The sequence below is a fragment of the Cervus elaphus genome, chromosome 6, assembly GCF_910594005.1.
Source record: "Cervus elaphus chromosome 6, mCerEla1.1, whole genome shotgun sequence".
NCBI lineage: Eukaryota > Metazoa > Chordata > Mammalia > Artiodactyla > Cervidae > Cervus > Cervus elaphus.
The window spans coordinates 44,406,504-44,425,805 of NC_057820.1; the positions used below are offsets into that span (position 1 = coordinate 44,406,504).

Consider the following 19,302-nt stretch of genomic DNA (forward strand, 5'->3'; position numbering starts at 1 on the left):
GATTTGAAATAGCTCAACTGGAATGCCATCACCTCCACTAGCTTTGTTTGGAGTGATGCTTTCTAAGGCCCACTTGACTTCACATTCCAGGATGTCTGGCTCTAGGTGAGTGATCACACCATCGTGATTATTTGGGTTGTGAAGATCTTTTCTGTACAATTCTTCTGTGTATTCTTGCCACCTCTTCTTAATATCTCTGCTCAGGAGATACAATGGCTAAATCCAATACATGACTAAACTGAATCCTAAACTGGAGGAAGAAGAAAGCCCTAGAGGACTTTATTTACCCCTTTTAAAAAATAGACATTAGATTGTAAAAGGATATCTTTGTTCTTAGGAGGTACACATTTAAGTATTTGGGAGTATTAAAGGGAATGGTATATGCACCTTACTCTCAAATGTTTCAGAAAATATGTTTATCTGTGTGTAAAGATGATGATGCAGATGTTAAAATTTGGCAGATTGGATAAAGTATATATAGGAGTTCTCCTAACATCATTGTTAAATAGTAGTATAGTTTAGAACTGAAAAAAACATCCTAGGTATAGTTTATTAAATTTTCATCTATCGTGTACTTTTCTTTAATGTTCACTTCAGCTTGTTTCAATAAAAATCTGTTTAAGTTTTCCCTTAGCTCCATAAATATTTTTTTTAAAGTAGATCTATTTTTTATTATCTTCAATATTTTGAAGGAAATTCAAGAGTAAGGATCTGTTATAATGTTTTTCAAGCTGGGTATAAAGAATTGCAGACTTTTTGGTGGGCATTTACATTATGATATGCATTATTATTTTTTTTTTTTAGTTCTTCCCTCATGGCTCAGGTGGTAAAAGTATCTGCTTGCAAAGCGGGAGACCCGGGTTCGATCCCTGGGTGGGGAAGATCCTCTGGAGAAGGAAATGGCAATCCACTCCAGTACTCTTGCCTGGAAAATTCCATGGATGGAGGAGCCTGGTGGTCTATAGTCCATGGGGTCACAAAGAGTTGGACATGACTGAGCAAGTTCACTTTCGCTTTATGCCTTATTTTTAAAGCACTTTACATTTAATACTTGATTTTATTTCAGAGCAGCATTATGCTCACACCTTGTTTTGATATGCTTTTTTCAAGTTTGGCTTCCCTTTTGGCTCAGCTGGTCAGAATCCACCTGCAATGCAGAAGACCTGGGTTTGATCCTTGGTTTGGGAAGATCCCCTGGAGAAGGGAAAGGCTACCCACTCCAGTATTCTGGCCTGGAGAATTGAATGTATAGTCTGTGGGGTCGCAAAGAATTGGACACAACTGAGCAACTTTGACTTTTCAAATTTAGCTAGACCAGAGCCTAGAGGCTAAGCCTTAGAAGCTTTGTGTTTTCTTACCTCCTTTTTTCCAGATACAGACTGTGGGAACTGGTGATTTGGAGCTCAATATAGAAAATTGATTATATATATATTGAGAAAAAAATACTATCTTGGAATTATCTAGTTTATACATAACTTCAGGGTAGACTTTTGTTGCCCTCATAATGTGGGAATGATCCACACATAAGACTATGCTTCAGTAATTGTCCAGAAAAAGAAAGTAAATATGACTTTTAGTCCCCAAGTAGGAGGCAGACTGATAATAGAAACCTAGTTCTACTAGACTTCAGTTTCACCAAGTAAAATAACCAAAAAATTAAAAATAGAAAGATCAAGGGACTGATGTAGTATTGGTAACTTTTAAATGCTTTATATTAAAACATGCATATTATCCAGTGCATAAATACTGAGTGTCATTTTGATGAAATTTTATGAAGTGAACACTTGTTTAACCAATACCAATACCAAGGTCAAGATGTAGAACATTTTCATCAATCCTGGAGTCTCCTTCATGCCCCCTGACAGTCATCATGCTCTCCCAAAGGGAACTGTTACTCTGGCTTGATTCAGTATTCATTGGTATTGTCTATTTTTGAACTTCATTTTTTTCATGATCAACATCTTGTTGGCAGGAGTCATTCATATTGAGTCATATGGCAGTAGCTCATCCTTTTTCATTGCTTTGTAATACTTCATTATTTGTATATACAACAATTTATTCATCCATTGTACGGTTGATGAGCATTTGGTTTATTGTCAGTTTTTGACTACTATAAACAGTTCTGCTGTGAACATTCTTGAGCATGTCTTTTGGCACATATGTATGCCTTTCTGTTGGATAAATGACCAAGGGGGAACATGGTGAGTCTCAGGGTATCTGGATGTTTAGCTTTTGTAGATGTTTCCTAGCTTTGCGTGTTCTGATGATTCTTTGTCTCAAAGCCAAGAAGATAATTCTGCTATGTTTTCCTCTATAAACTTGAGTGTTTAGGTTTTTGCATGGTGTGTGGTAGGATTCATGGTTTATTTTGTTTTCCACTTGGAAATTCATTTGGTGCAGCATTATTTATTGAAAGGACTGTACTTTGCTATGGAACTCAGTGGGTAAGGTGACTGTTTAATTGTGGGTCTCTTTTTGGACTCTGTTTCTGTTCCATTGCTGCTTGTTCTGTTCCATTCTTTGTTGTTAGTCCAGTGCCATACTGTCTTAATTATTATAGCTTTAAATTCTCCAACCTTTGTTGTTCAAAATTGCTTTGGTTGTACTTGCCCTTCTGAATTTCAATTAAGATTTTATACTCAGCCTGTCAGTTTCCTAAAGAAGTAAATAAATAATAAATCCCTACTTAATATTAAGCATGTTAAGTATTTTTTATTTCTTACTGTTATTGTCTAGCTTAATGCTGAATCTGTAGATGGATTGGATATATTAAATATCTTTCCATATTGAGACTTTCAATACATTAACCATAGTTTATCTCCCATGTATTTAGATCTTTTAAAATTACTCTCAGAAATGTTTCGTTTTGTGTGTAGAGGTCTTCCACATCTTTTAACTTTTAAAATTAGTGACATTGTGATTATGTTTTTTTTAAAGTCCTTACAGTTTATAAATTCATACTAGAGTATTTACAGATAATATAGTTTGGGGGATTTGATTCAAATAATACAGAGGAAGATGGGAAGGAGTGGGGAAGGGACAGAATAGGTGAAACAAGATTGACTGTGATTTGATAATTATTGAAAATAGGTGATGGATATATGAGTTAATCATTATTCTTTTTTACTTTTGTGTGTATTTGAGATTTTCCATAACAATAGGTTTAAAAATACATATTAACTAAAGATTGAAACCCAAATATATAAGAATTCAAAAGTTTATAATTCTTTAAAAATAACTCATTTCATTACTCTGGAATCATTGGTAAGTGAAAGATCATTTATTTTTTATTTTCTGCACAGACTTTCTTCCAGGATAACCAAATGGTTCAGAGGGAAAGTTGACTGTTAATAGAAGAATCATAGGTAGTAAGAAATGCTAGGAGAATGATGGGATTAGAAACTCACCACAGTGCAATTTCTAATAGAATTGTGATCTAGATAATGACCAGTTGTGTGCATGCGTGCTCAGTTGATCAGTCGTGTCTGACTCTCTGCAACGCTATAGACTGTAGCCCACCAGGCTCCCCTGTCCATGGCATTCTCCAGGCAAGAATACTGGAGTAGGTTGCCATTTCCTCCTCCAGAGGATGGAATCTTCCTGACCTGGGGATTGAACTTGCGTCTCCTGCATTGGTAGGTGAATTCTTTACTTCTGAGCCACCTTGAACTACTAAAGCCATGAGGTGAAAGTCTGTTGGGAAATAAATATAATACAATGAATAGGCCGAAATGGAGTAAGCTTCTGTCTGACTGATTAGAATGAAATACTCAGCAGAATACCAAAAGCAGCTAGCTATCTAAGGACTCTGAAAATTAATAATAGGCAAATTGAGAAGTCATAACTTGAAAAATAGCCTGTATAGTGGTGAATATGCGTATTCTCTCATTCCATGACCCAGGTTTGACCAAATAGTGGGCTGAACTAGGGAACTGCACAGTGGGTATGAAAGTTTGCAAAAACCCCAAGAGAAGACCCTTATTTCTTACCAGAAGACAAGGAAAAGTAAATCACCTCCCCTTTTTTATTCTTTTTCTCTCTTAAGTCTGCCCTGAGACCATCTCTGTCTATAAAGTTGCATTGCCATGGTGGCATAAAGACTAAAACTGAGAGAAAACCATTTTTCTCGTCAGAGGATTTGGGGAAATTGATGCATGCTGGAGACAACTCACAGAGAAGAGGGCTAATGTGAAAGGAGACTCACAGAGGTCCCACCTTACTCATGAGCTATACATTCATGGACAGACCCAAAGAAACAGAAAAGACGGAGAACTGACCTACGATGTAAACCACTGTTCAAATCCTAGACTTGCTGGAGTGGTGCATGCAGAGGAGGCATGCAATATATAACTTAGGCAACAACAACAAAAAAAATCAGATTCTCCAGAAGATGTTAACAGAATCTGATTTCATAAACTAATATTCAGAATGCCTAGGCTATAATACAGAATTATTTTACATACAAAGAAACAGGAAAATCTGACTATTTTTTACAAGAATAGACAATAAATAGATGCCAACCCTGAGATGATTCAGATGATGGAATTATCAGAAAAAGACTTTAAAGCAACTGCTATATTATATCCCTGGGCAGTGAGGCAAAAGTGAACATTTTTGAAATGAATAGAAAGATAGTTCTCCTCTGATATAGAACCATATAAAAGAATCAAGTGGTAATTTCAGAACTGAAAAATATATGAAACACAAATTTACTACATGGACTCAATAGCAAACTTGAAGATAATCATCAGTGGAAATCTCAAATCATGTTTCTTCTGTATCAGGGGTATGTCTTTCTTCTATAATGCTTATGTCTAGGTTGCATCCTGTGAAGCCTGGTCATAGGCCTTCTAGCTGTGAATTAGCATGCCATTTACATATTCTCTTTTATCCTTAATTATTCAAAGGCTTCCCTGATGGCTCAGCAGTAAAAAATCTTGCCTGCAATACAGAAGATGTGGGTTGCATCCCTGGGTCAGGAAGATTCCCTGAAGAAGAAAATGGCAACCCTGTATTCTTGCCTGGAAAACCCCATGGACAGAGAGAGGAGTCTGGTGGGCTACAGTCCATGGGGTTGCAGAAAAGTCAGACATGACTTAGGGACTAAACAACAACTCTTACTTGAATACTGCAAATGTGTCTGTATCAAGGGAGTTCCAACTCCCTTGGAGTATCAAAGGAACTTGATACTTGGAGTATCAAACGGAACAGATTCAGATAGGGTTTTGGCCTGTGATTTTCCCAGACCTTGTCATTTCAGGCAACGTTCAAGCAGTCAGTCAGTGGATTGAAAAAATAATAGTCAGCTAAGGTACTTAATATATCCATGTAGTTTTGTTTATTTGAAAGCTTTAAAAGTAAATAGGTATAGAGAAGTGGAAATGGACAACATATACATAAATCATGCCCTGTAAAATCTTACTATTTAAAGGAAATGAATGTTACCTTGAAAATAAATGTAGATATAATGATTTTAGTGAAGAAGAAATACATTGATGATGACAGTTTTCTGAATAATCTGTGGTTCAGAATGCATCGAAACTTATTTGAGCTAGTTTTCAGATGATTGTGAACTTGCTTGACCTACTTGGCTGCACAAAAGGAACCTTGTAGTTTACCGAAATTTTAATAGATCAAAACAATTGTCTTTTTTGTGAAGTGATTGCACTGCAAAAAGAGGAATATTTATGGCCTTGACGATGTAAGTTTTGGTAGTATTTATGTGCATCTGGTGGCCTCATTGAGAAAGTATATGTCAAAACATTGTTATAAGATTATTAAACATAAGTTGTTAAACATCTCATGAGCTGACCCTAAACCTATTATTTTCGTAGTGTTACTTAATCAAATTTCTTGACAGGTCCCTGTAGTTTTATAGCACTGATAAAAATCTCTACTTCTAAAAAAAAAAAAAAATCTGTACTTCTTTTGGGTTGATATAATTTGCTCTCTCTTCTTCTGGAGACCCATCTCAGAAATTTACATAAAGTGCCTCTTAAAAATAAAACATTCCAGAAAGGCTGGGATTGTTCAATCCTGTTAGACATCTGTTTGATATTTACAGATTATGCCATTTTACGTGGTGTAGCCCATTAAATAATTGTCCAAAAGGGAAATCTGCTGTCTTATTCATTTGGATATTAAACTAAGACTTTGGCCATTGAGAAAAGCATGCCTTGAGCCTATTGCATATAGCAGTAAAGTTAGACATTCAGTTGCATTTGAACTCATGCAGCTGGGATTCTCATCTACAGTATTTCTCAGTTCCCTTCAAGAAAAACAAAAGGAAAAGAGTTCAGGTAGTTATAAAATTCTGAATGGTGATACAGTCTTACCTATTGATGGATCAGATTATTTAATGTTTATCCCCAGAGGATATTTTCTGTTCACCAGAGAATTTTCTTGGGTCATACTATGTGGTAGGCACAATAATGGTCCTTCAATGATGTCCATGTCCTAAGTTCCCAGAAACTGTGACTGTTAGGTTTGATGACAAAGAGGAGTAAAGGTTGCTAATCAGCTGACCTTATAATGGGATCATTATCTTGGATTATCTGGGTGGGCCCAGTGTAATTACAAGTGTCTTGATAAGGTGAGAGGGAAGCAAAAGAAATGATGACCTGAGAAGGATGTGACCTGCTCCTGGCTTTGATCATTGAGGAGGGGATCCCTGAGCCAAAGGTTGCAGGCAGCCTTTAGAAGCTTGTAAAGACTGGGAAACAGATTTTCCTGTTCAAATTTCCAGAAAGAAATGCAGCCCAGCAGACTTCTTGAGTTCCCCCAATGGTAAATGGTAAGGCCTGGAGTGAGAGCAGAACTCCTGGCGAAGAGAGCTCTGTTGGGGCAGGAAGTGGGAAGAGAGTGTGCAAAAACAATACTGAGGAAAGAGGATGTTTTGCTAATGATAATATGTCTAGAGGACACAATCAAAGGATTTTGAAAATTGAGAAAGAAAGGGGGAAGGTATCAATGTGGGGTTATACAGAGTGTGTAGGAACAAAAGTCTGGGTGGTGTGGGATGACCTGAGTCTTGATCCTCTCCTGGTGACTGATACGAAGGAAAGTAGGGCATAATGGGATTAGTCCCTGTGGTTTCCTAGGTAGATTATTGTGACTATGGAGGGAGAAAGGGTTTGGGAAAGCCAGATTTATCAAGAGCAGCCAGAGATTTTAGACCTGTATTAAGTTTCTAACACTGCCATAGAATGACAAACGTAGAAAGTACTGCAGACTTAATGGTTTAAAACAGAACAAATTTATTATTACTGTCTTATAGTCTTGCAGCTCAGAAGTTTGATAAGGGTCTCACTGGGCTAAAGGTAAGAGGTAGTAGTAGGGCTGCATTCTTGCTGGGAGCCTCAGAGGAGAGAGAACGTTTCCTTCTATCTTCAAGCTTCCAGAAGCTGCCTATATTTCTTGACTTGTGGCTGTCTTCTTTCACCTTCAAAACCAGCCACATTTCCTCTTTCTCTTTTGTCTCATATCGCTCTGACCATGGGCAGGACAGGTCCTCTGCTTTTAAAGACTTGTGTGATTACATTGGATCACCCAGATAATCTGGCATAAACTAACTACTCATCTCAAAATCTTTAACCTTATTGCATCTGTGCAGTCCCTTTTTGAAATGTCTTTGCCGATTTCAGGGATTAGGGCATGGTTCTTTTAGTGGGGCCTTATTGTGCCTACTAGAGGGCCCCTTCTTTCTTCCTGTGAATACTAATGTAGGGCTTGGTGCAGGATGGCATCCAGGTTTGGGGTGTGGTACCTGGTTCAGTATGTAGTTGATGCTGAGTCTTGGGCTTGAACTCTTGCTGCACTTCAGATCGTCTGTGAGGCTCATTTGAGGCTGAGGACAGTCTCAGGCCTCACTCTGATCTCAAAAAAGGGTTAAGGTACTCACGTACTGTATGGACCAGATCAGTCCATCATATGAAGAGGGAAAGTGAAAGTGAAAGTGCTCAGTTGTGTCCGACTCTTTGCATCCCCTTGAACTTTCCATATAGTCCATGGACTTCTCCAGGCCAGAATACTGGAGTGGGTAGCCTTTCCCTTTTCCGGGGAATCTTCCCAACCCAGGGATTGAACCCAGGTCTCCCACATTGCAGGCAGATTCTTTACTGGCTGAGCCACAGGGGACTCAGACATTATTTGAAGAAATAAATTTGTTGAATAATTGCAGTAGTCTTGTGTGCTACCAAAAGAGCTGTATTAATCTTTCAGTTTTTGTTTACTTAATGAGGCTTCAAAAATGCTTCACATCTAGGTATTGACAGGGTAGAATTTTGATAGCATTTGATGTTTGTCTTGAACCAGAATATTCTTTGGTTCTAAGAGGTCTGGATCATGAGACTTTAGGGTGTGTTTCTTGTTTTTACTGTCAATTTTAGATTTAAGTTGGTGTTACAGACTGCTGTAGAATCAAGAATTTTTTATCATGCTAATGTTTCATATCTATTGTCGAGGTGAACTAATGTTCCCATTCAGTACTGAAAAAATTGAGAACTTTATTTCATTGAGAACTTAAATTTCATCTTTACTCATTTGTTAAATAATTTTAAAAGTATTTCAGCCTTTCTTTACAAGTTAAAATTGTTCTCTTAGAAATAATTATCTTCTTACCTATAATACAAACAGTAATCTGCAGAAGCAAGTTTGACTTTTTCATAAATGATGATAAACATAGTTAAGGATTGTTGGGTTTTGTATTATATCAATTAAATTTCAGCACTACTTTTAATTAATGTTTATATCAATAGATCCCTCAGTCCCAGAAAGATCTGTGATATCAGATTTAACTAACCTAAATTCCAAAGTAGGTCAGTAGGTCAATAGGTTATTAGGTTAGAAAAGGATTTATTGTAGTTTCCATTTTTTAAACTGAGGTTCTTGAGTTAAACCTTGTAAATTAGTAATTTAATATTAATGATTAGATGAAATAAAATGCTGCTTCTTTAAGTTACAGGAACAAGTACATAGGAAGATAGTCTCTTTTACTCATGTGTGGTAGTAGTAGCGTGTTACTTTGTTACTCATGTTTTTTTTTCCTTAGCCCAGGCTCTAATGTTGGATAGTTAAAAGGAAATAAACAAGAAAAAGGCAGCAGTTTAGGTTCCCTTGTTTTAAAATAATACATGTTCTTAGAAAAATTTTAGAAAGTGCTAAAGAAAAAGTAAAAATGGAAAAAGTCCATAAGCTAATTACTCAAATAAGAACAGTTGATATTTTGACATATTTTGGATTTATGTTCAATATATTTTAATGTCACTGTTACTGCTGCTGGGTGTTTAAATCTTTCCAGCATTACTGTTTTAAATAATAATGCATTCCCTGTCAAACTTTGTCAAACTTTTTGGATACATCTCTGATTATTTCCTTTTTTTTCCTCCCCCAGAATGAGATTACTAGGTCAAAGGACTTAAGCGTTTCAAGTTATAGACACTTCTCACCAAACCTTTTTTAAGAAAGGGAGTCCCCATGTCCTCTCTGACAGCACTGTTCAGTGTCTGTCACATGTCTCTGTCACAGACTCCTCAGACTGTTCTTAAGTGTGGTGGACACTTGAGAGTCATTCCTTGTCCTCAGCACAGTGTTGACATTGTCAACTTCTTGAAGTACTCTTTTCTTTTAGCGACAAATAATCCTTCATGGCTCTCTTCTTTATCTTTGATTGGTCCTGTTCTGTCTAGCTGATGGTATTATTAATATTAATTATAAGTCAGGAAGCAACAGTTAGAACTGGACATGGAACAACAGACTGGTTCCAAATAGGAAAAGGAGTACGCCAAGGCTGTATATTGTCACCCTGCTTATTTAACTTATATACAGAATACCTCATGAGAAATGCTGAACCGGATGAAGCACAAGCTGGAATCAAGATTGCCGGGATATGCAGATGATGCAGAATCAGATATGCAGATGATGCCACCCTTATGGCAGAAAGTGAAGAACTAAAGAGCCTCTTGATGAAAGTGAAAAAGGAGAGTGAAAAAGTTGGCTTAAAGCTCAACATTCAGAAAACTAAGATCATGGCATCCGGTCCCATCACTTCATGGCAAATAGATGGGGAAACAGTGGAAACAGTGACTGACTTTATTTTGGGGGGCTCCAAAATCATTGCAGATGGTGACTGCAGCCGTGAAATTAAAAGATGCTTACTCCTTGGAAGGAAAGTTATGACCAACCTAGACAGAATATTAAAAAGCAGAGACATTACTTTGCCAACAGAGATCTGTCTAGTCAAGGCTATGGTTTTTTCCAGTGGTCATGTATGGATGTGAGAGTTGGACTCTAAAGAAAGCTGAGTGCCGAAGAATTGATGCTTTTGAACTGTGGTGTTGGAGAAGACTCTTGAGAGTCCCTTGGACTGCAAGGAGATCCAACAAGTCCATCCTAAAGGAGATCAGTCCTGGGTGTTCATTGGAAGGACTGATGCTGAAGCTGGAACTCCAATACTTTGGCCACCTGATGAGTAGAGCTGATTCATTTGAAAAGACCCTGATGCTAGGAAAGATTGAAGGCAGGAGGAGAAGGGGATGACAGAGGATGAGATGGCTGGATGGCATCACTGACTCGATGGACATGGGTTTGGGTGGACTCCGGGAGTTGGTGATGGACAGGGAGGCCTGGCGTGCTGCAGTTCACGGGGTCGCAAAGAGTCGGACACGACTGAGCGACTGAACTGAACTGATAATTGAAATTTATCACTCATTTGTTGGGTTTTCTACATACTTTTTCAAACATGTAACATAGCTGATCATCAGAACAATTTTATGGGCTAGGTACTTCTGTTATGTCCATGATCCATAATTCACATTCAGGAACTGTTTCCGAAGCCCATTTCTTTACATTTTTTGCTCTGCCTTTTCCCCATTTTATTGGCTACTCTTCTGCTTGTCTCTGAAATGTTACTTTTTTCATCAGATTTTAGTCTTAGCCTTTTTTCTCCTTTTGTATGTTTTTTTTCTAGAGAAGTCCATCTAATCATTATCTTTACTGTGCATATTCTTCACCCAGTTCTTTCCTGAAAGCCACACCCGTGTTTCCAGCTGCCTGCATGACTGAAGTGACTTAGCATGCCTGCACGCACTGGAGAAGGAAATGGCAGCCCACTCCAGTGTTCTTGCCTGGAGAATCCCAGGGACGGGCCAGCCTGGTGGGCTGCCGTCTGTGGGGTCACACAGATTGGACACGACTGAAGTGACTTAGCAGCAGCAGCAGCTCGATGTTTCTCCTCTTCCATGTCCCATAGATATCTTAAGCATAACATGTCTAAAGCTGTATGCGTCATTAGAAGTGTTTGTGAGGTGCTTGTTTGACAGTGATTAAGAGCGTGCTGCTGTGAGCTGTGCTTAGTCGCTCAGTCGTGTCCGATTCTCTGTGACCCCACGGACTGTAACCCGCCAGGCTTCTCTGTCCATGGCGATTCTCCAGGCAAGAATACTGGTGGGTTGGCATGCCCTCCTCCAGGGGATCTTCCCAACCCAGGGATCGAATCCAGGTCTTCTGCATTGCACGTGGATTCTTTACCATCTGAGCTGCCAGGGAAGCCCAAGAATACTGCAGTGGATAGCCTATCCCTTCTGTAGGGGATCTTCCTGACCAGGAATCTAACCGGGGTCTCCTGGGTTGCAGGCAGATTCTTTATCAGTTGAGATACCAGGGAAGCCTGATTAAGAGCATAGTTCAAGCTAAATGATTGGGTTTTATGTCTTAGCCTTACTGCTCATCTTGGCGAGCTAGCTTACATATTCTCTTTGTGTTTCAGTTTCCACATCTGTAAAATGGAGATAATAACAGAGCCTACTTCATGTGATTGTTGAGTCTTAAGTGAGAGAAAACTTTGAAGAATGCCTGGCACGTAGTAAATGTTCAATAAATGTTAGCCAGTGCTTTCAACATCATTCCCTCCCTCTTTTCTCCAGTTTACTCCTCCAGTATTACCTATCCACCCCACAGATGTCCAAGCCAAAATTTGAGTGATACTCTTGACTTCTCCCTGCCCCCAACTTCTGTTAATCAGTCACCAAATTCTGTCTAGTCACCTCAGTATCTATATTAAAATTTCCATTTTTTAAAATGATCTCTGCTTCTATATTGTTTTACCTGAACTGTGACAAAACTATACTTCTACCATTCTCTCTAATTCTAGTCCTGGTTTCTTATATTCTCTTTTCTGTGTTGTAACCAGATGGTGGCTCAAAAGAACAAGTGTCTATTAATGTCAGTTTCCTGCTTAAAACTTTTCAGTGTCGTAACTGGGGGCAGTGGGGTCGGGAGTTACCTTCACGTGACCTTTCACGATCCGCTCACCTCATCTTTATCGTCTCTTACTGCCCCCTCTGTTACCCCTGGTCCCTAGGTGTTTGCTCCAGTCATCACTCAGGTGCTTGGTAGTATTCTAAAATCACAGTTCCTTCTCATGTCTCCAGACCTTTGTGTACATTTTCTCTTGACATTGATGAAATTTCTCTCTGCTTAGTGAAATCTTTTTTTTTCCTTAAGATCTCAGTTTATGTGTCACTCCTTCAGGAGACTTCCCTAACTTCTGTGTCGCTCCCGGAGTGACACAGTTTTGTTTTGTGTCACAGAGAATGCTCTCTCAGAGAGCATTTTGTGCCTTCTCTGGGAAGCACCTCAAATGCAGTGGCTGTGTCTATTTCTCCATTTCAAAACTACAGTCAGTGTACTACTGGACACTTGTATGAGCACTCAGTAAATATTTGCTGAATGATAATATATGAAGTAGAATTTTTAAGGAATCACTACTATTTAGCTATAATATGTTTTTACTTCACTTCTTTTATTTCTGTTGAAAGAAAGTGAAAATCACTCAGTTGTGTCAACTTTTTTCCACCCCCATGGACTATACAGTCTGTGGAATTCTCCAGGCCAGAATACTAGAGTGGGTAGCTGTTCCGTTCTCCATAGGATCTTCCCAACCCAGGGATCGAACTGAGGTCTCCTGCATTGCAGGCAGATTCTTTACCAGCTGAGCTACCAGAGAAAGCTCCTTGCCAGGAATAATTTTTACATTTATCAGCTGTTTGTTTTCTTCGTGGCTCCTTATTTAGTCATACTTTTTTGTTGTTGTTAGTTTTGTTTCAGTTTTAAACTCTTTTGAATAACTTTTAGGGATACCTAATACTGCAGCCATGAAATTAAAAGACACTTACTCCTTGGAAGGAAACTTATGACTAACCCAGATAGCATATTAAAAAACAGAGACATTACTTTGCCAGCAAAGGTCCATCTGGTCAAGGCTATGGTTTTTCCAGTGGTCATGTATGGATGTGAGAGTTGGACTGTGAAGAAAGCTGAGTGCCGAAAAATTGATGCTTTTGAACTATGGTGTTGGAGAAGACTCTTCAGAGTCCCTTGGACTGCAAGGAGATCCAACCAGTCCATCCTAGAGGAGATCAGTCCTGGGTGTTCATTGGAAGGACTGATGCTGAAGCTGAAACTCCAATACTTTGGCCACCTCATGCGAAGAGTTGACTCGTTGGAAAAGACCCTGATGCTGGGAGGGATTGGGGGCAGGAGGAGAAGGGGACGACAGTGGATGAGATGGCTGGATGGCATCACCGACTCGATGGGCATGAGTTTGAGTCAACTCCGGGAGTTGTTGATGGACAGGGAGGCCTGGCGTGCTGCGATTCATGGGGTCGCAAAGAGTCAGACATGCCTGAGCGACTGAACTGAACTGAACTGAACTGAACTGAATATGATAGAACGAAGAAGGCAATGGCACCCACTCCAGTACTCTTGCCTGGAAAATTCCATGGACAGAGGAGCCTCATAGGCTGCAGTCCATGGGGTCGCTAAGAGGCAGACATGACTGAGTGACTTCACTCTCACTTTTCACTTTCATGCACTGGAGAAGGAAATGGCAACCCACTCCAGTGTTCTTGCCTGGAGAATCCCAGGGATGGCGGAGCCTGGTGGGCTGCCGTCTCTGGGGTCGCACAGAGTCGGACACGACTGAAGCGACTTAGCAGCAGCAGCAGCAATATGGTAGAAAATAACTGTTTGTCATGCTGCAGATGTTTAAGCCTTTTATTTTGGTTTTAAAGGGGGAGTTTCTAGTTGTGTTTATTTTGTTAATAATTGGTATCCCTACATATCCTTTAGACTTCATAACAGCTGCCTTAGGTAAGAATTCTGAGGCTTAGGATAATTAAGTTAATTGTCCCAAAGATTTTCATCCCTGCCTTTCTGACTCTAAACTCATGGTCTTCTACTTTCACTCCTCCAGTATGCTGGGTTTATTAGTTGCTTTTATTATGACTGGCTCTATCCCAAAACACTTAAAACCAAATAGGACACTAGGAACTGGCTTCTGAATTTGCTTCATGCGCATTTTAGGAATTCAGTTCTATTGCTCTGGTGTTTTTTATTTAGACCTTTTATATTTATTTGAGTCCCTAATCTCCAGGGATATCTTTTGTTGTTGACATTAAAAAAACAGTCTCTTTTTGTGCTCAAAAATACCCCCTCTTTTTCTGCTGTCATAAATTTCCCTGTGTCTTGCTGTCATATTACATACATAGCATATTCTTGGTTTTTAAAAAATTATGTAAAATGGACATTGCATAGGTCAGATGCAAACTATAACTGTAAAGTTTTGCATTAAGTGTGGTACGGTTGGGTTGGTCTTGGTTAATTCAATTATTCACAGTGATTGAGTTTTCATTGTTGTAAAGTTGCTAAGTTGTGTCCAATCCTTTGTGACCCCATGGACTGCAGCACGCTGGGCTCCCCAGTCTTTCACTATTTCCTGGAGTTTGCTCAAACTCCTGTCCATTGAGTCAGTGATGCTATTCAACCATCTCATCCTCTGTTGTCCCCTTCTCCTGCCCTCAATCTTTCCCAGCATCAGGGTTTTTTCCAGTGAGTTGGCTCTTGGCATCAGGTGGCCAAACTATTGGCGCTTCAGCTTCAGTATCAGTAATGAATATTCACGGTTGATTTCATTTAAAAGTGACTGGTTTGATCTCCTGGCTGTCCAAGGGACTCTCAGGATTCTTCTCCAGCACCACAGTTTGAAAGCATCAATTCTTCGGTGCTCAGCCTTCTTTATGATCCAGCACTCATATCTGTATATGACTACTGGAAAAACCATAGCTTTGACTGTATGGACCTTTGTCAGCAAAGTGATGTGTCTGCTTTTTAATATGCTGTCTAGGTTGGTCATTGCTTTTCTTCCAAGGAGCAAGTATCTTTTAATTTCATGGCTGTAATCACCATCTGCAGTGATTTTGGAGCCCAAGAAAATAAAGTCTGCCACTGTTTCCATTGTTTCCCCGTCTATTTGCCATGAAGTGATGGGACCGGATGCCATGACCTTAGTTTTTTGAATATTGAGTTTTAAGCCAGCTTTTTCACTCTTCTCTTTCACTTTCATAAAGAGGCTCTTTGGTTCCTCTTCACTTTCTGCCATTAGGGTGATATCATCTGCATACTTGAGGTTGTTGATTCCATACTTGGCAGTCTTGATTCCAGCTTGTACTTCATCCAGCCTAGCATTTCACATGAAGTACACTGCTTAGAAGTTAAATAAATAAGCAGGGTGACAATATACAGCCTTGACATAACTCCTTTCCCAATTTGGAACCAGTCCGTTGTTCCATGTCCAGTTTATCTCTTGCTTCTTGACCTGAGTACAGATTTCTCTGGAGGCAATTAAGGTGGTCTGGTACTCCCATCTCTTTAAGAATTTTGCACAGTTTGTTGTGATCCACACAGTCAAAGGCTTTAAGTATAGTCAGTTAAGCAGATACAGGTGTTTTTCTGGAATTCTCTTACTTTTTTTTATGATCCAGTGGATGTTGGCAATTTTGATCTCTCGTTCCACAGCTTGCACATCTGGAAATTCTCAGTTCGTGTAATTGAAGTCTAGCTTGAAAGATTTTGAGCATTACCTTGCCAGCATGTGAAATGGATGTAATTGTACCTGCATTTGTTTTATCTTCCTGATAAATTTGATGCTTTTATTTTTATATAATGTTTTAATCTTTTGTGACAGTTATTTACTTAAAGTCTGTTTTATCTGATACAAGTATGGCTGTTCTTGCTTTCTTGGTTATCGTATGGATGGAATATCTTTTTCCAGACTTTTACTTTCAGTCTCTGTATATCCTTAAATCTAAAGTGTGTCTCATAGATAGCATATAGTTGGATCTTGTTTTTTTAATCCATTTACCTACTCTCTCTTTTGATTGGCAACTTCAGTTTATTTGCAATTAAAATAATTACTGATAGGGAAAGACTTACTGTTTCATTCATTTTTTGTCCGTCTTGTAGCTTTTTCCACTTTTTTCCCTCTGGTCTTCCTTTGTGTTTCATTGATTAAAAAAAATTTTTTTTTATAGGGTTTGATTCTTTGATTCTGCTTTGATTCTTTTCTCATTTCCTTTTTAGGTATCCTCTATAGGTGTTTTCTTTGTGCTTACCATAATGTTAACAATATATCTTAAGCTGATAACTTTAAAAACTCTACTCTTTTACTTCTCTTCCCCCCACCACACTTGATCTCTGTTACAAATTACATCTGTTACAAATTACATACATATATTCATCATATGAGTGTTTGTTAGCACATATATAGGTATGTTCATTAACATACCTTATAGTTATACTTACTTTTATACTTTTGTCTTTTAACTTCTGTAGTAGAATTAAAAGTGGTTGTAGTTTTTTAAAGTTCTTTTAGAACCAATTATTAGTGTTTAGCGTTTCTTTTTTTTTTTTTCATTTATTTTTATTAGTTGGAGGCTAATTACTTTACAGTATTGTAGTGGTTTTGCCATACATTGACATGAATCAGCCATGGATTTACATGTGTTCCCCATCCTGAACCCCCCTCCCACCTCCCTCCCCATCCCATCCCTCTGGGTTAGCATTTCTTATATATTGTTTTGTGACAAAATTCTAAATTTTACGTTTCAAAATTATTTTAAAACCTCTTTTATGATAAATGTCTATATAAGTTGAGTAAATCTAACAAAATTTTTCTTGTTTGAACAGAATTCTGAGACTGATGGTCAGCTGTACAGAAGAAAACTTATAGTTTTCTGAAGAATCAGTTCAAAGATCTCAGAAATACAAAAGGTAATGAAATGATTCTATCTTGAAATGTACTTTGAAATGACACTTCCCTAGGAAAATGAGTTGGGGAGAGTCAGTGCTACATTATTATTTTTCATAGTGGAATTCTGTAGATGAAGGGCTAAAGATACTTTTTGGATCAGAAGCAAGTGCTTTTAATAATTTCATTGGGACTACGTGAATAAATTGGGACTGTGTAGTCACCCCACCTGAAACAGAAAGAATCAAGAAGTAGTAAGAGGTATTAGAGATGGGCAGTTAACTATCAAAGGAAGGAGTTAACAAGATGAAAGGGGTTGAAGGTAGAATATGGGAATCAGAGAACTTTGGTTTTTTAAAAAGTCTTGTAAAACTTTTCGGACACTTTAAACTTTGAACAGGTATACATTTGTGAAAATCAACACTAAGTTTTAAAATGAGAGAGGGGAATTAATTAAAGATCTTGAAATACCAACTGTACACAATTGACAAGTTGTTTTTCTGTGAAAGGGAGCAGAAAAGGAGGACGGAACCTGAAGGAGATTGGTGGGTCAAGGAAGTTTTGTGTTTCATTTTTTCTTTAAGGTAATATACTAAGATTATGATCAGAATAATGCAGTTTTGGAGGGAGAAATTAGTGATGTAGAAATGGAAAGCTTTAAGACAGCAGATGGGATTCAGAGGACAAGTAGCATCATATCATTAGATACTGCATAATTTATTTGTAATACAGAATGTGTTACATTGTATATGAATTCTTTTTCAAAGATGGACTTCCGGGTACTGAGATTTTCTGTTAGTTACCTGTAATGTTGTGTGCTGAATTTAAAACATACCTGCTTCAATATTGGCAAACTTTGAATTGCTTATACAGTTTATTAGTTATTAATAGCTCCCCATTTGATAAATTTTTTACAGGGTTGTTTTTAAAATGATGTTTATAAAAGACTTATGCCATCCTGCCCTCCATTGTGATAAAATAGTAATGGGGTGCTTACTCAGCTGGGAATTCATATCACTGAATGGCTTTGAGCGCAAGTTGCTTATGTAAAGGAGCATGCGGTTCCTAGCTGTAGCTTGATCCTTTGTTCCAACTACTGCAGCTGTTCCTTTTAAAGACATTTTACTGCATACCACACTGGTCTATTAATGTCAATATTTAAGGAAAAAGAGTTTTAACAATATTTAATAGGTATTAGAAATTCCTTGCTATGAGTAGGAACTTCACATGTCTTCTAAAAGTGAGTCCTTAGAATTCATAACATGAGCATGTGTAAACTATACCTAGTCTTTTAGTACTGAAAACATGGGTCCTAGAATAGTCCCGACACAAGACCTGTGGCTGCTCCCACATTACCACTTTGTTTTGTTAATCAAGGGGAATCTTCTAAAAGTTACTTTACTTAATTGGGCCTACTTCACTTCTTCCTTTTATCTTTCCCTTAAATATAGCGTGCCTATCAGTTGGCTGGACAAGTAGAGAAAAGATCTTGGACTAAGCTGTCAGAGATGTAATTTTGTGTTGCCGCAATTAGTTGGACAGCAAATAGTGTTTGGAAAAATCCTGTTAACCAACAATAATAAAATAGCTTAAGAAAGCATCAGTCTGTCTTATAAAGCATTTTGGATTCACCTCCCTTAGAGTCAGCATGGTCCCTCCTGTATAGTCTTTAAATCCTTATTCTTTGGGTCTTTTTTTCCCCTCTAGTTTGCCCTATTCTGTCTCCTCATAATTAAACAAGTGGCTGCTTGGTGCCATGTAAGGCTCAGATCTGGTCTTTTAACTGTAAACTGAAACTGTTCTTTTTTAATTCTCCCAGGTTGGCTCTGTTACCTTTGGACTGTTCTTTTTGTTCTAGTGTTAGAACCAACCTCTGTTATTATCATGAAGATAAGTATGTCTCTTGGACCAGAGGGCTGTACCTAGGTGATCTTTAAAGTCTCTTCTAACTCTGAAACTCTGTAATTTTGTGTTGTGTTTAATGATGTTGACCCAGACGCTTAAAATCACTATTTTATCCTGAAGTTCTTTTTATTTTTCTTAACCACCGTCCCCCTCTACCCCCGCCCCATTATCCTCCCCACTATTTTCTAAGAACTCTTAGCCCTGCACTGTTCCACTTCTGCATCCGTAACCACATAGGCAACCCGGCCTCATTTATCAAGAGTTACTGTCTTCCTCTCATGTGTGTACATTTGAAAACAGTGATTGAGTATTTT

At 38.3% G+C, this 19,302-nt stretch overlaps 1 protein-coding gene across 15 annotated transcripts in view; it reads left to right on the forward strand.

The window, feature by feature from the left end:
• CLOCK (clock circadian regulator) overlaps positions 1-19,302 on the forward strand; it is a 136,925-nt gene that overhangs the window by 49,392 nt on the left and 68,231 nt on the right. For 7 of the 15 annotated variants that reach the window (XM_043906717.1, XM_043906723.1, XM_043906726.1 and 4 more), the window contains 2 exons: positions 17,023-17,106; positions 17,593-17,667. The gene's annotated coding sequence lies outside the window, so the exon portion shown is untranslated. Of the gene's footprint in view, positions 1-17,022; positions 17,107-17,592; positions 17,668-18,902; positions 19,010-19,302 lie in introns of all 15 variants that reach the window. The other 8 variants (XM_043906727.1, XM_043906729.1, XM_043906716.1 and 5 more) reach the window with 3 other exon arrangements.